The 16,424-nt window shown below is 46.2% G+C and overlaps 1 protein-coding gene and 1 non-coding gene across 5 annotated transcripts in view; one reads left to right on the forward strand and one right to left on the reverse strand.

Annotated features, from left to right (window-relative positions):
* Positions 1-587: 587 nt before the first annotated feature.
* On the reverse strand, positions 588-659 carry TRNAE-CUC (transfer RNA glutamic acid (anticodon CUC)). The gene has a single exon. It is a non-coding gene; the product is annotated as a tRNA-Glu (tRNA).
* A 9,360-nt stretch (positions 660-10,019) lies between these two features.
* The window catches only part of NCOA7 (nuclear receptor coactivator 7), a 92,807-nt gene continuing 86,402 nt past the window's right edge, over positions 10,020-16,424 (forward strand). For 2 of the 4 annotated variants that reach the window (XM_075087562.1, XM_075087564.1), the window contains exon 1: positions 10,049-10,177. The gene's annotated coding sequence lies outside the window, so the exon portion shown is untranslated. Of the gene's footprint in view, positions 10,178-10,641; positions 10,739-16,424 lie in introns of those variants that run through there. The other 2 variants (XM_075087566.1, XM_075087563.1) reach the window with 2 other exon arrangements.

Consider the following 16,424-nt stretch of genomic DNA (forward strand, 5'->3'; position numbering starts at 1 on the left):
GGCACAAACCCTTCCCACCATCTCTGGGGGAAACAACACTCGGTCAGAGAGGCAGCTAAGGGGGTCCCCGATGCCATGGCTCAGAGATTTATGACAGCACAGAGTGACCCCTTGCCTGTGGGGGGAAAGGTGTGGGAACACCATTAGCTGTCGGAACACCGTTAGCTGTCAGAGCAGCCAAAAAACCAAAAGGGAAATATGGTATTTCTAAGGGCTGGCCAACAGCCTGGTCTGTGCCCCTCTAGGCAGACACTGCTTGGCAGCCCTCTGCTGACTCCTGCAAACCGTATGGGTGAGTATGGGGTGTCCATGGGCAGTTTTGTGAAGGGAAGACTTCCAGAGAGATACTACACCCGGGCAGGCTTCACCTGCTTGCCCGCATCTGCACAGGGTACGGAGAATTTGCACACTCCCTTTGTGCACGACTCCTCCAAACTGCCAAGAGCGTCTTAAAACTCGTTGCTGAGCAGCAAAGCCGACTTCTCGGGCTTGCACAGTAGCCGGCCACATGCTGTCTGAATTGTAAAAGGAGAGTCTGAGAGAAGGTAAAAAGTAAGAGAATGATAGGTGGGTGGAAAAAGGTGATCTTCCCTGACCGGGAATCGAACCCGGGCCGCGGCGGTGAGAGCGCCGAATCCTAACCACTAGACCACCAGGGATCCACACACCTCATTTGCCACTCATTCCTTAAGAGGTAACTCACATAACCACAGTCCCGCCCTCACAGCCCTGCTGGTGTCATTTGTTTGTGCTCCCCCCTTTCGGGCAGTACCAAGTCCCGGAGGCAGCTGTGAGTAGGGAGGGACGTTCCATTCCACCCCACGGAAGGGGGGAAGGAGAAGAGGGGGCGCCTCAGGCGAGGCGGGTGAGGGGGCCTCGCCGCGGGTGGGAGGCGGGATGGCGGTGGGAGGCCGGGCGGGACGGAGCTTCAGGCCCTGCCGCCAGCCCGGCGGTGCAGGAGCGGGCCAGGCGTGCCCCGCACGGTGCGGCAGGCAAGAGCGGGGCGGGAGTGCGGCTGGGCGGGCTCATTTAGCCGCAGTTCGTGTTGCCTGTTCCCGCCGCTCCTCACAGGATCGTCTCCCTGCGGGGTGTTGCGGTAACGGCAGAGGGCAGGGCCTTGTCAGGCAAGCGCCCTGCACTGCAGCTCCCGGGGTGCTGCTCGGGCCGGCCGTGGTAACAAAAAGATGACAGCTTCTCCGGTTTTGGGTGTTTGTTCGGCAGGGGAGAGCCGGTCAAAAGGCCCAGCTCGGGTGGGAGCCCCTGGCTCCACGGAGGGAGGCTGGCTTGGCAGCTCGTTCCCCTTGAGCTGCCGGGGCCGCCTTACACGATAGATACAGACGTGTTTCTTTGCTTTTTTTTTTCGGTAAGGTTTCTACGAGAGGAGTGAAAGCTCTGCCATCGATGCACGTGACATCTGCATAAGCGCTTTTTCCTCTGGCGTGTTGATTGCATGAGCAAGGTAGATCTGCGAGCTGTACTGTTACCTATAATTTAAAATAACTCCCAAAACACACGAATTATGTTTAGAGAGGAGACACTGCTTTATTCTGTGCAGGGTGCAAGGTGGAATGTTTCCACAAATGAAGCACACCTACTGGAGCTCATTTTGACATTTATGCATGACAGTTAACACACCACGCCTATCTAATACATAATCATTGCCCTGACTGAGCATCCTCTTCTTCCACTGGTCTGTACCTTTTCCACTTAGTTTTAAAGCTAGTGTCATTTTCATTCCCTGCGCATGCTCAAAAGGTGTGGGGGGGGTGGAGGTGGAGGGGTAGACCTTTCGTCCCTCAGGTGAGTCAGGGGTCGCAATCTCCCCCTGCTGGAATTACCTTTCCCCCAGTTACTGTGCTTCAGCACCTTCTGGTGCAAGATCAGAGAATCATAAAGGTTGGAAAAGACCCTTAAGATCATCAAGTCCAACCGTAAACTTAGCATTGCCAAGTCCACCACTAAACCATGTCCCTAAGCATCACATCTACATGTTTTTTGAACACCTCCAGCGATGGTGACTCTACCACCTCTCTGGGCAGCCTGTTCCAATCCCTGACCACTCTTTCAGTAAAGAAACTTTTCCCAATATCCAATCTAAACCTCACCTGATGCAACTTGAGGCCATTTCCTCTGTTTTCTCTGGAGAAGAGACCGACACCCACCTCACTACAACCTCCTTTCAGGCAGTTGTAGAGAGCGATAAGGTCTCCCCTCAGCCTCGTCTTCTCCAGGCTAAACAATCCCAGCCGCTCCTCATTAAACTTGTTCTCCTGACCCTTCACCAGCTTCATTGCCCTTCTCTGGACACGCTCCAACACCTCAATGTCCTTGTACTGAGGAGCCCAAAAATGAACACAGTATTCAAGGTGTGGCCTCACCAGTGCCAAGTACAGGGGCAGGATCGCTTCCATACTCCTGCTGGCCCCACTATTCCTGATACAAGCCAGGATGCCATTGGCCTTCTTCGCCACCTGGGCACACTGCTGGCTCATGTTCAGCTGACTGTCAACCAGCACCCCCAGTTCCTTCCCCACTGGGCAGCTCTCCAGTCACTCTTCCCCAAGCTTGTAGGGTTGCATGGGGTTGTTGTGACCAAAGTGCAGGACCCGGCACTTGGCCTTGATGAACCTCATACAATTGGCCCCAGCCCATCGATCCAGCCTGTCCAGGTCCCTCTGCAGAGCCTTCCTACCCTCAAGGAGATCGACCCTCTGCCCAACTTGGTGTCATCTGCAAACTTACTGAGGGTGCACTTGATCCCCTTGTCCAGGTCATTGATAAAGATAATAAGACTGGCCCCAACACTGAGCCCTGGGGAACCCCTCTCATGACTGGCCACCAACTGGATTTAGCTCCATTCACCACAACCCTCTGGGCTCAGCCATCCAGCCAGTTTTTTTACCCAGCAAAAAGTACACCTGTCTAAGCCATGAACTGCCAGCTTCTCTAGCAGAATGCTGTGGGAATGTTCCCTTTTATCAGTGGTGATTCCACACCTGGCCTACCCTTATCTTCACACCCTTCTTTGTAGCAGGATGTTTCCACTGTCACTCCTTGAAGTTCTACTGATTTGTATTCTTTTAGGAGGTGCTTGTTAACGAGGCATTCATTGCCTATACTCTCCTATCTGGCCTAAGCGTTATTTACTACCTTGAACTGTGATCACCCCTTAACTACTACTATTTCCTGCACTATTCCATTTCATCCAAGAGGAACATATGTATACGTTTGAGGCAACAGTTCCCCCCTTTGGAAGTTTCAAATATTTGAGACTTCTATGATCTTTGGCTAGTATTTTGTTTCTGACAAAGACACTCCTCAGCACCACCTGTTTCATGCAGCCAATTATCATTACAATAATTAGAAATTTGGCCTCCATACCTTTATCAAAATCATAAACAGAATTACAATAACTTCAAATAGGAATATGCCTTGTGTACAATCTAAATCCACATAAGCAATGCCCTGACCCCAAGTACTATTAATGAATTGTCCCCTTTAAATCTCAGTTGTAAAGGGCTTTCATTCTGTTTCTCCACAGTCCACTTATCTGGTGGGAACCCTCTCTTAATCCGTGTGTGATGAGTCCACGGCCCTACTCCGTCCAGCTTGACTGCAGTATATGTAGTCAGGAGGACTTGAAAGGGTCCTTTCCAACATTCTTTAAGAGGTTCCTTGTTCCAAGTTAGGTAGACCCAATCTCCTGGCTAAAATTCATGGACTGCACTAACCAGGCCTAAAGGTGTTCTCAGTTGTAGATACCTGTTAAGAGAAGACAAAACCTTCCCTAGAGAAACTACATATTCTTTAAGATACTGTTTCCCTATTAATTCTATAGATCCTGGTTCATGATTTATACTTTGATAAGGTCTCCATATAGCATTTCAAAAGGGCTGACCTTTTGAATCTGGGTGTAATCCTTGCTCTCAGGAATGCTAATGGAAGAATATATGTATATGTTTGAGGCAACAGTACTAGCAAAAGTAATTTTGCATATTTAAGCAGTGTCCATAATATAAGAGGGTTTGCTCTACACAAGCAAATTTCTCTAGTTCTCAAACCCTCTGCCTCTGAAAATGCATTATATAAGAAACCTTTTCCATGTTAAGATAGATAAGCCTCAGACTATATGCTTGTGGACTCTGCAAATACACATTAGCTTATCTTTGAAAGCTTTAGAGTCTGAAAACAAACTTATGGAGACCACTTTTCCTCGGGGGTATACTTAGGAGGTTTTGGTGTTTGGTTTCTGTCTCACCGAAGTCCTTATTCAGCCAATGGTTCATTTCATCTCAAACCTTTCACAGTAGCAGGCTTGAACAAAATGTGTGTCTTGATTGTGATGGAGCTTTCTTTTGTCCAAATTGAGCAATTTTACTGTGCAATGAGGAAAATAACTTATAAAATGGGAGGTTACAAATCAGTCCGTATTAGATACAGTCTGATGTCATATACTGCAAGAATTGCATTTCACATGTGCATATAGGTAGTGGCTTCTTTGGTAAGGCTAAGGCATTTCAGGCCTTGAGGAGTCAAAGCTGTGGAGCACTAGGGGCAGAGTGAGGCAGCTCAGACTGAGGCACCACCATGGCCTGAGGCCACTGCAAAGAGAGGGATACGGTTAGGTGAGAGAGATCATCTGGGCCCAGCAGGTAATCTGTGCTCGTTGTTGAAGAGAACGGCAAAGTAGGACCTGGTTTTCTGCAACTCAGAACCTGCAACAAACACCAACCAAATATTAAGGTGGTCCTATACTGCAGAAACTGAGCTAGCTTTAAAGGAGTTTGTTTGCTTCACTAGGTCCACAGTGTCATGGTTAAAAGCATAGGCTTCCCCACCCTGGGTGCTTCTCAGGTGGGTTTTGGAGGGGTACTGATTTCTGTGCTTCTGTGGCTGTGGTGCTAGCAGCACTTGGGACAGCTGGGTTAAAACCAGGGTGGGCCCATGTTGCTGCATTTGCAGTGTTGAAGTCAATGTTACAGAAGGGTTGTTGCTACTGTTTGTTCTTAGAATGCCTCAGTTGTACAACACCTCGGGAAGGCAGGGGTGAGCCCCCTGCTTCTTAAGCTGCAGGAGTGATAGAAACAAAGTATTCTCCCCTGACAACTTCAGAAAAGTAGCTGAGCCTATGAAAGATGGGATCTCATGGCCGATGGCAGGACTGGCGAACGTGTTTTGTCTATGCTTTAGGAAACCGATGTAGAAACGAGTAATTCTTGCTCTGTTATGCTTGACAATTAGCAAGTTATTTTCAAGCTGTGTAATACATCCTACTAAATTTCTGTTGAGCAGCAGAAGGGTTGTTGATTACAGCCATAAGAGTAGTGAAAACTCTAATGTACGTACTAGAGAAATTTTGCTGAAATATGAAATCTTTTCCTGGATGTGAACCCAGGTTGTGGCGGGCAGGGGCTGACCACTAGACCACCAGGAAAGTAGCACTGAGAGTCATATGCTGTCTAGTTATTTTTAGAAATAGCTTTTTTTTTCTGTACAAGTCATGTGCACTGACAAAAGATTATGCCTCTTCTCTGGCTTCCTATATCCGATAGAGAAACGCATCAGTGAAACTGTCAGCGATTCAGCCTCCTGCCAGTGCAGAAGCAGCCAGTGCCTGTGCCTGCGTCCCTGCGGTGCTAGCTGGAGAGGAATGATCTTCCCAAAAGCGCCAGGGAAGGAATGTCAGAAGCTGATGTTTCTTTTCACTTAAGGGAACAGCGGTGTGTCAGTAAAACTGAGTGAGTAGCATTCAATGTTAGAAGTACTCTACCCCAGCTTTCAGAGTTTGGTATGCAAAGCTGAACTTTGGAACCCGAAAAATCAGAGCGATTACTTTAAATGCAAGCTGTAAAGCAGCGTGCAGTTAACTTGTTTGTTCCATATGAATGTATTACATATTATTATTACTTTAATTTGCCATGTTAATTAATGTGTGATAGTAGGCTTACTATGTAAAAACGAGTAAGAATAACATCAAAGTAATGTGCTAATTTACTGGAAGTATGTTATTTGGGTGTGTTTCCATGACATAATGAGAAGTACAAATTGTCTCTAGTACCTGGGGTACACACTTCAGCAGTAGTGGAAATCCTTGATTTGCACAGAGGCTGTAAATGATTTCTATAACTATGTGTAATGTGCACATTTTTCACTCCTCTCTTTCCTCAACTGTGTATTTGACCTGGAAAGTCTTGATATCTGCTTTTCTTCTTTAAGGTAGCTTGATTTAAAATGTAAATCATCCCAGTTTCAGAGAGGTAGAAAGGAGATGGAACGAAAAGATGATGCACAGTCTTTTGCTATATAATGTTTAATGTCCATGTATGGTCAGAATGGTTACTTAACTGTTAGATTATAATGATTTTCTGGGCGAAAAAATACTGTCGTAGTTTATATTACTTATATCGGTTTTCACCATAACAGTGTCTTTATGGAAATAATCTAAAGAAAATCTCAAAAGGCGTTGTCCAAATGTTACAGCAGTTCTGACACTCCTAGCTCCAAGATCATCTTTCAAGCTGTACAGTGACTCGCTCCATCTTCTTGTAGTTTAACTTAAACAGGGCTAGGGGGCAGTCTGTGAGAATTTGCAGCGTCACGTCTTAATACTTTGCAGACTCGTCATTTACTGTTTACAGAAAGTATTTTCAAGATCCTGAAGAAAAGTGGGGTAGTAACTCAGTAGCAATATTTTTAGAAATACTTTTACAAGTTCTTGTATTGTTTTCCTCGATCTTCCATTCTTCCCCATATTTCCTGTATTTGATCCAGTAAAACCTGTGTCAGCTTTTTTTCTCTTAGACTGTGTTAAAATGCAAGTGATTCTGGGCTTCAGGATAAGGTATGGCGGTGGGGTGCTTCATCCAGTGTCCACTGAGTTCAACAAAATACCTTAGTTGAAACAAATACACTTTTTTATCATCTCCTCACGTGTCTCAGCAAATTCCTTTTCTTTTACAGCCTGCCTTCTGCAAAGCATTTTGGAAGCAACTTCTGTCTTGCTCTACTAGACAGTAGAAACAGGCGCACAGCGTCAGTTATTAGGGGAGAGCTTCTTATAAAAGTTTCAAGCTCTGGTCTCTTTCATATTTGTGAAACTTGTAGAAATTTTCAATACGTCTGTCAAATTGAGTTATATCTAGACAATCAATTAGAAGTTACGGGGTTAGCTGGGGACACTCAGAAAATTCATCATTACATAAACCGAAGAAAGGCTGAAACAGAAGTCAACCCCCCGATGCATGGTAGGATCAAGTAGAGCCTCAATTATGCGTCTGCCTGTATGGAACCTGTTTTGTGACTACTTCATGGTGAATAATTGTAAGAGTAATTGGGAAAAACAGGATGACTGCTAACGAGAAAAGATTGGTGTCACCTTTATTTTTATACCTTTTCAAAGCTGGACTGGTAACGGTATTCAAGCTTATCAGCGTAATTCTTTATGGCAGGTTGTCTTTCTTAAACGAACGAGCCACAAGCTAACAGTTGCAAGTGTTAAAAAAAAATTACATGAACCACACATAAGCAATACAGTATTTTTTTCTGATATTAGAGTAAGCTGATCTGAGTGCAGGCCATAAACATACTGTACCTGTGACAGTTTTTTTCTCTGTAGTGTATGCAGCTCTATTAATATACACTGAAGTGTGTATTGTGGAAGATCAAAACCCATTCAGACATTATACTTAAGTATCTCAAGTCTGTTCTGTCCTTTGTGTGTTATTATGCATAGGAGTTTGTGTCAGAAATCTTTTTCTAAAGTAAAAATTCACAATTTGGAAGTGATTAAAATAGGACACTTGCATTTTATCTCCACCAAGATAGTGCCATCAGTGATAAAACAAATTTGCCCAATACTGAACCGTATGAGTGACAACAATTTAAGATTTTCTCAGGTAAAGATGTTCTGAGCATTGATATCACAAAGACAATGAATTAAACAATGTTAGATTGTTTATATTCAAATGAATAGCCATGGAACATACTGCCACAGGAAAGAGCAAACCATTCAGACTGTCTTATGTCCTCTATGCTGTACAGAGGCCAAAACTAAATTTAATTTCAAAGGTTTTATTTCAAAGGTGATCTATCGATTAATCTATCTACCTATCATGTTCATCGTTGTAACAGAGTCAGGCATTACTTCTTACTTCCAGACTCAGTAAAATAAAACCATACGTTACATCCCACTCACGCGGTTTCCTCCAGCGACATGAGCTCTGTGGGTTGAGCTCCAGGCAATAACCCACAGTGCCATAACCAGAACTTGTACGATGCTTCTGTTCCAGCCCTAGCCTTGCTTATTCTGCTGCGTTAACAGGAGTTTGAGTGATTTCTTCCCCATGCCAGTAAGCTAGGATATGTATTTGAAATGCTTGGGGCATTCTTTGTCTGCTATATGGAACCTATGCATTGTCCTCGTAGAGCTTTCTACACAATACAATAGAGGCGGCCCTGCTCGGAATGCTGATGGACAGTGAACTGGTACCTTAGGACAGAGGCAACTTTTCCTGGAGCTAAAATAAGGTGTTAGTCACTGCCATTGTTGTGCAAGTTCAGCTAAGTTCAGCTAAGTAGGGTTTCTGATCGGGCTGCGTATCTTCTGCAATTTGGCAAAAGAAGTCAGGTAAAGGGCACTATTTTAGGTCTGCGGTTTTCTTCCTCTTTTTTTCCCAGTTTTGTTCGCTAAGCAGCATGGGAGGAGTAACTGAGAGCAGGGCCCCATTCTTCTGCGCTGTGCTGAGAACCCTTGTACCGGCAAGGTCTTTGAGATTTGCACCAATCTGACTTTGTGTTTGCCCGTCTTTTGCGATGTAAGGTGTAGTAACTGCAGTGTGCTGTGAAAACATAACCTCTAAGCAGGGGACTATGTTTTAAAGAAAATCTTGTGTCTTGCAAAATAAACTGGTTTGGAAAAAAAAAAATCAGATGCAGACTTCAATTGTAGCTGGAAGTACAGCAGCACATTTAGTGGAGGAGTTGAGACAGTTACTGTCCCGGTACTGACACTGAGCGGTAGAAAGTGTATGCTATAAGCAGGGTAATGGTGGTGGGAGATGGCTCCGTGCCCGTACGGGGAGTTGTGTTCGGTCCTGAAACCGACACACATGATTTTGAAATGGATGTGCAAGCAGCTCTTAGGTTAAAAAATAGGCCTCTGACAAATACCTCCCTTACTTGAAATTAAAACTTGTTGGATTTGTCATGTTATAACTACAAAAAAAAAAAAAAAAAGATTCTTGAGGCACCTGCACACCACTTGCTGTTTTATTTTGGCACACTCTCTTAGCATCTCTATGTATATGTGTACCTGTGTGTGTACATATACCCTTTGTGTTAATTTAAATCTTTATTTTTGCGGGCATTTGCCTACCTCCAGGCTTTTATCTTGCAGAATCTGGGACTTAACGACAATACAGTACTGTAGGCCTTTCCCTAAGCTGTCCAGTCTTTCTGAGTTGGTTACTGACCGAAGGAGGGAGCGGGGACTACATCTCCTTTAGGCTAGCCACAAACATCTAGAAGAGTCACCAGGAGTTACCTCAGGTAAGGGGATGGAGTTTGTGGCAACTACAGTGGGTTTTGGGGGTTGTGTGAAGAAGTCTGCACGCTGGCAGCATGGAAGCAGCAGATGAAGTTGGCAGGCTATTCAATTTCCCAGGCTTTGGTTAACCTCAGTTTCCAAAACGGGTTGTTTTGGTTTTGCACTGCCCTTGAGAAAACTCCCTTCCCGAGGCAGCGCCCGGCGCTCGGGCTTCGTGAACAACTACGCCTCACTCGGCTTTTTTTGTAGCCCCCACGCCAGACCATGCCCCCCCCGGACGGGGCCGGGGCCCCCTCAGGCGGCTCTGGCGAAGCGCGCCCTTCGCTCCCCTCCGCGGGTGCGGGTGCGGGTACGGGTGCGGGTGCGGGCCGGCTCCCGCGGCGATGAGCCCACCGGCTGCCCGCCAGCCCCGGGGCGACCGCCACCGGCGGGGGCCGGGCGGGAGGCGGGATCGCCGGGTGGGGCGGAGCCGCGGGCCGGGCCGGGCCGGAGCAAGGGGGAGCGGCGGGGGAGGCGCCGCTCGGGCCGAGCGGGGAGCGCTGCGGCCGGCGCTCCCGCCGCCACCTCCCGCCTCCCGGCAGCGGGTCCTGGGCGCCGCGGGGCCGCCATGCCGCCCGCCCGCCCGCCCTGCAGGTGCGCGCCGCGGGGGAGGGCGCGGTGTTTTCCTGTTTACGCCGCGCCGAGGGAGGGTGGGTCCGCTCAGCCCACGGCCTTGTGCCCGGGCCGGGGGCGGCGGGGCCCGGCTCGGCCGGGAGCGGAGCCCTGTGGGGCGCAGGGGCCGGCGGCGCCCGCTGTTGCGGTGCCGGGGGGGCTGTTTGCCTGCTTGCTCCTTTGCAGAGCCGGCCCGGCGTCGCGGGGCAGGAGGCGAGGGGCGGGCCCGCGGCGGCGGCGCGTTCCTCCCGGTGCGTGTGCGGCGGGAGGGAGGCGGGGGCGGCGGCGGTGCGGGGCGGGCTGGGCTGGGCAGGGCTGGCGGCCCCTTCCTGCGAGCCCCGGCTGCGCCTCTGCCGCCGCCTTCAGCCGGCCGCTGCAGCTGAGCGCCCTGCTCGGGTGGCTTTCGCCGCTTCAAACCCCGTTGATTTCCTCCCTCCCCAGCTCTGGGGTGATTTACTGGAATGTTCCAGGCGCTCCATACAGTAATTTATAGTCTCGGGTTGTCATGATTAAGAAGTGCTGCCGGGTGCCAGAGGCGCGTAAGTAAGTGATTTTTGTCTCTTAATCCGTATCTCGTCCTGCGCGCCTACTTCGGAGTTGGTTTTTTTTTGGCTGGAGGGGGTAACCTGCGTGTTGGTGATGCGTTTGCAATATTATGGTGCTAAAGGATGCAGTAACAGCTTGTCCTCTAGGTGATGAAATAAGATGATGAACACTTAGACTCAATAACAGGCTTTTACCATGTGTTTACTTTACGCGCCACAATTAGTCTTCTCCCATTAAGTAGTCATACGTTTCTTGTATTAATGCATATTGATGGACTCTTAAGATGCATAGGTGCGCATTAATCGATTATGGTTTGCCTCAAATGCTGTGACCCAGACTAAGGGCCTGTGCTTGGATGGTGCTTAAAATGCATATTGATGAACCCTCCCAGCATATTGTATCAGCGAGTGTTTAGATAGTGTGGAAATAATATTTTTGCTATTATTGTTCTTTTGGATGCGTATGTATACACACGCGACTTCAGAAAATTATCAGAGAAGGCAATAGAAAATGCCAGGAGAAGTATGCATGCGTATATACTTTCTGAATGAAAACTACTTTATCAGGAGTATACGTCTTTAAATGTAAGTCATGGTTAAAAGTATCTAAGTCCTAGTGCATTTTAGGCTGCTTTCTCTTTCATCCTTTTGCCTGGAAAATGTTCAAAAATATATGCAAAATATTTTAAGAATCTAAACAGGTAAGTAATGTTGGTCCTGTGAAGAGTTGTATTGAAGCTGATGGGACTGCTTGTAGATAAAATGCTGTGTGATGGCTTTCCTTTTTTGTTTGTTTAATCTTTTCCTTTTTTTGTTTTTGTTTAAATAATGGATCAAAATGTTGGGCTTGGAAGGAAATTCTGTACTTCAGTTAAATTCAGTCCCTTTTTTCCTTGTTGTGTATTATGTTAGAAAAAGAAACACTTCTAGAGAACCTGATTTGCCCAATGTGCCAATTTGTGAGGCACAGTCTCTGAGTCTCGCTCCTTGCCTGTGTCCAGCATCCTGTTCTCACTGCACCAAGTGGCCACACTCCCATTTGGATTCGTCAGGTCTACTGCTGAAATCATAAGTGATTCCCTTTGGAGTTCAAGTGACTTAGAATAGATCAGAACAGTCCTTGTCTTGTACAGGAATGCAGCTTTGTTGCTTTGTGTATCCAGGATTTTGAAAGAGAAGAGTAAAATTGTCTGGGGATTGGCTCCAGTGAATATTTGGCTAGCTTATGGTTGTGACTTCAGTGGACAGCTTGCAAGTCACTTGCAGTGTTAAGGAATTAGTCCCTCTGTTCAGAGTAGAGGTGAATTCATTGGAGGGTGATTTGGGTTGGAGAATAACGTTTCTCAAAAAGGTTATTAACAAAGTTGTGAGAATCCTATAGATATGGATACTGCAGCCAGAGTGGCTCTCTTGCAGTTACCCATCTGGGTGAGTGTTTCAAAGGTAGGAAATCAGTGTGAGCCTCTGCAGTGTGATCTGACACAAGAAACCGCTGCTTCAGGCAGCTGGAGATGTTCACAAATGATAATTATGATGGAAGTAAGGGATGAAGGGGCTCAATTTCCCTTTGCTTTCCAGTAGGTGTTGAGGGAAAGCTGGAACATAACCAGTGTGGAGAAAAATGGTAAAACTCCCTGTCTGGCACCTGGCTTGTGCCCTCTGTGTCTCAGCAGGTGCCTGGCGCAGCAGCAGGCAGTCGTGGTCCTCAGCTCTCCTGGCGGGGTAAATCTAGTGTTGTCACCCAAGAAGTGGCAGACTGACAAATCTCTTCCTCCTCATCAATAAGCAAAAAAAGTGTAAGGCTTTATGGGCGCAACTCTTCCTTTAGTGAGGTACCTGCTTGCTGGTGTAGTTATTGACAGCGGGGATGGCCGCCTGCCACGGAGCTGGTGGTTTCTTGCTCCCTGCTGCGAGGGAGCTGGGCCTTGGGATCTGTGCCCTCGTGGAGGAAATGCGTGAGTCATGCTGCTGCTGTGAGTTTGTCTTGGGCATTAAGATTGCCTTCCCAAAAAGAAGAAACATAATGCTACAGCTGAGGAGAGAAGTCAGCATTACGAGCAGTCGCTTAGGTGCCCTCCTTTAGCCAGGAAGAAAAGCAGGGTAGGAGAAATGAGTTTTCAGATAAATTTTTTTTTTTTTCAAACCTGACATTTTTCCTTATTTCTGTGCCATTTTCCCCAGCCAGATTCATGGAAGAGTGAGGTAGTAACAAAACTCACAGCAAGCTAGAGGGATTATATTCCCCTTACAAACATGATGTTTCAGATAGAATACTCCTGTGTATATGTTTAATGTATCAGATTTTCCCCCTTTTCTTTGCAAACCCTTCTGATTGTAGTTGGAAAGCTATACTTTGTTCTTAATCAAAATGTCAGGTGGGCGTGAATGGCTGTACTGCTGCTGGAAGGTGTCTCTTAAGAACTGTTTGCTCTGTTTTGGGGTGGGCAGTGCGCTGCAGTGGGGCAGGGGGCTGTGGTTGTGTATCTTCAGTCTCTTCTCCACTTGCCTGCAAGGGCAGGTTGCAGGCAGGCTTTGTGGGGTCCGGTGGTACTCCCGATGCGTTGCAGTGCAGAAGGTAGTCATAAGTGCAGAGAAGGGTGAGTTACTCCAGGTGCAATGGTTTGCTCATGGACCTGTGCTGCTCCCAGTCTCTGACCAAGGTCGGAGAGACAGTCCAGTATGTCAGCTTGGTAGTGTGTAGCATCCTAGTGACGTGCCTGTATTTACATGAGACTTAATGACTTGTCATGGAACCACAGTTTATCCTTTAGGAAGACTTTGAGCTCTCAATGGATAGAGTTCTCATCATAATCTTAATAAGCCTTTCTGATTGTTATTTATCTTGCTTTTAAGAGGTGAGCTGTGCTTTCAGCTGCTTGCCTGAAATTCCATGTGTTGTGTGGTTGTATGGCCTTTTTGGTTAGATGAAGCTGTTCCATGCTCGCAGTTATTCTGTCCCCTGTAGTATTTATGTGTTGTGATTAAGCGTTAGGCCTCCTCTTTGATATGCTACATCTAGATCCAACTGAAGTACCACTTTTTTTTTGTTTTGTTGCCTTTGTTATGGCTACTATGTATGTTTTACAGGGTTGTTTTTTCAACAGCCTTTTTGAAATGCAAAGCCTATGACTACCTGTCATATTTAAGTAATGGAAAATATCAGCCTGGTTTACAGGAACAGAAAACATCCAAACTGAGCAGGGAAGTTATTCCTGTTTATACCAGTAAGATTTGAGTTTACCTTTTCATTACAGTGTCAAATTAGGATTGTTTATGTTTCATTCTGTGTTCATTTAACAGGATTTTAAAAGCCTTTTGTTAATAGCTACCAATTTCTAGAAAGGAAATTTTCTTACAGTAGTCTCACCCATTAGTGGCTGATTTTGGGATCTTCCCAGGGTGTTCCCATGGATATCTGAGAGCTGTTTCCCCAAAATCTAAGACTCCCCAGGCAGACAAAGAGCTGTCCCAGTGCACCAGTTAAAACAAAGCTGTGATTTCTTCTACAGAAGGTCACAGTGAGAGCTGCTGCTTACTTGAACTCAGCCTTATCTTAAGAAAAAGTAATTTATTCCCTGGCTCATTTTTCAAGTAAATGTAACCTTTTCTAACAGTCTTCTCTCTATCTGCTGCTACTCCTGTCTTTTTTTTCTTCCTGTCCCACATGCCATCTGTCTTACTTTCGGGTTTGTTTTCTTTTTAAATACTCTAAGCTAATGCAGCAGATAGAAAAGAAGTATGGGTATTCATGAAGCCTCACTATACCACCTTCCTTCTGAGGCGGAGAGATGTGGATGGCATCCTGCCAGGTCAGGTGATGCTGTGATTGCAGAAACTGATGGGGATCTGCCTAGGTTGTTACTTGAAGGAGATGCTACAGGGAACAACTCAGCATTGTCAGCGGCTCAGCAGGGCTTGCATGCTGTGTCAGTAGTCACTGTGCACAAATAGCGTAGTAGGTAGCACTACTCTGTTGTAGTTAATTGTCTCGTGGTCAAGTAATGCCCCAGTGTGGTGGCAAGGGCTTTATTTTACCATCGCCTTAAGAAGTAGCATTTCTATAATGCTTTTTAAGTAGCTATAGGATGCCAAAAACCTGGGCACTTCTGATAAGGCTGGGTATCATACTGTATGTAGGCTTTGGTATCTGTGACAAGTGTGGCAAAGCTTTGTAGGCCACAGAGTGGCTTGAATTTTTCCTTCTTACTTTCTCACAAATGTTCAGATAAGTCAGAGAAGCATTGAAGAGTATAAAAAAGTAATTTTACACATTAAGATTATTTATATGATATTCAGAATATATATTAAAAAGAAATTACTTGCTTGTAATATATAAGTAATGTTTGACTTTTTGTACTCCCTTTTTTTCCATCCTGGTCGCCAATCAAACCTCTTGCAGTGAAGCTGCTGAAGACTGGTGGCTAAAGATAGCAGCTTTGATAACCCATGACATAAAACCCAGAAGGTTCCATTTGTGCCAGCTCCAAAGGCTTCTGAAATGCAGATGTTGTCCAGTAGATGCGTGGTGCGAGGGGTGATGTCCTGGTGACAATGGGCGGAGAAACAAGGAGATAAAAACTTTGACTTTGTTACAGAACAGTGTGCTGAAACGTGTCCAGGTACGTGGTAAAGGATTGGCTTTGCCTGCTGGAAGCCGGTCACTTGTGTAGATACGGGCCAAACGACTGACAGCTACACAACAGTTGATGAACATGAAAGCCCCCTTGCCACCCAGATGTGCTGGGTCAAGTAGTGAGCAGTCTGAGAGGTCATCAGAGCAGTTAGATGACTTGAGAACCACAAAGGAATGACAAGGGTGGTTTTCTGCCAGTGTGGTGAGTTGTTCTCCAGGCCTTGTTCTTAGGTATCAGCTGAAGAAATTTTATTTGATTTACAAGTAATTGTTTGGGGTTTTTTTTTGGTTGGTTGGGGTTTTTTGGTTTTGGGGGTTTTTTTTAAGTGTATGATGCTGAGCTGTGTTGGTTAGGTATGCTGCCTTGTATGGGGCGAGTAGATGGTGAGAGGTGGCAGGCATCATCACATCACTGTACAGAGGCTAGGCAGGAGTGTGTGGTGACAACTACATTTGTGTCCTGCTACAGTCATGCTTACAGGATGGAAAGCAGAATCTCCTGTCTTAGACTAGTGCTGATGTGGTTACTCATTGGGGTGCATTTATTTCCTTATATACAGGAATTCTGGATTCTTTAAAATTGAGCCCTGCTGCTAACTGATGACTTGGTGGATACATTTTTAAGTGGGTTATTTGTTTTGAAAATTGTGCTTCCTTTTGTAATGCATGATTTCTGTTAGTACATGTAACACACTGATTGTTATGAAAAGACATTAAGGAGTTGGAGATCAGTTTTCTTTTCTCCTGCTCTGTTGACACTGTGCACTTGATGCTATTGTGCAAGTAGTAAGTTTCAGTGTTTTGTCAACTAGTTGTGTCCTCTCCTCAGCCCTACTCTGGCAGTTCCCAGTCCCAGGCTGAGCCTGGCAAGTAACAGGCAGGTTTTGCGGGAAGGGGACTAGAGACTGATCTTGAGACCAAAATGGTACAGCAAGTACAAGAAATCCAGTATCTTCTACAGGGAGGGTGGGAAGAGCAGGGAACATGAAGCTCAGGAAACAACCAGACCTTCTGGAGTGGCACATGTTGGTGAGTTCTCCTGGCCTCCACA

The sequence above is a fragment of the Phalacrocorax aristotelis genome, chromosome 3 (genome assembly GCF_949628215.1).
Source record: "Phalacrocorax aristotelis chromosome 3, bGulAri2.1, whole genome shotgun sequence".
NCBI classification, from domain to species: Eukaryota; Metazoa; Chordata; class Aves; order Suliformes; family Phalacrocoracidae; genus Phalacrocorax; species Phalacrocorax aristotelis.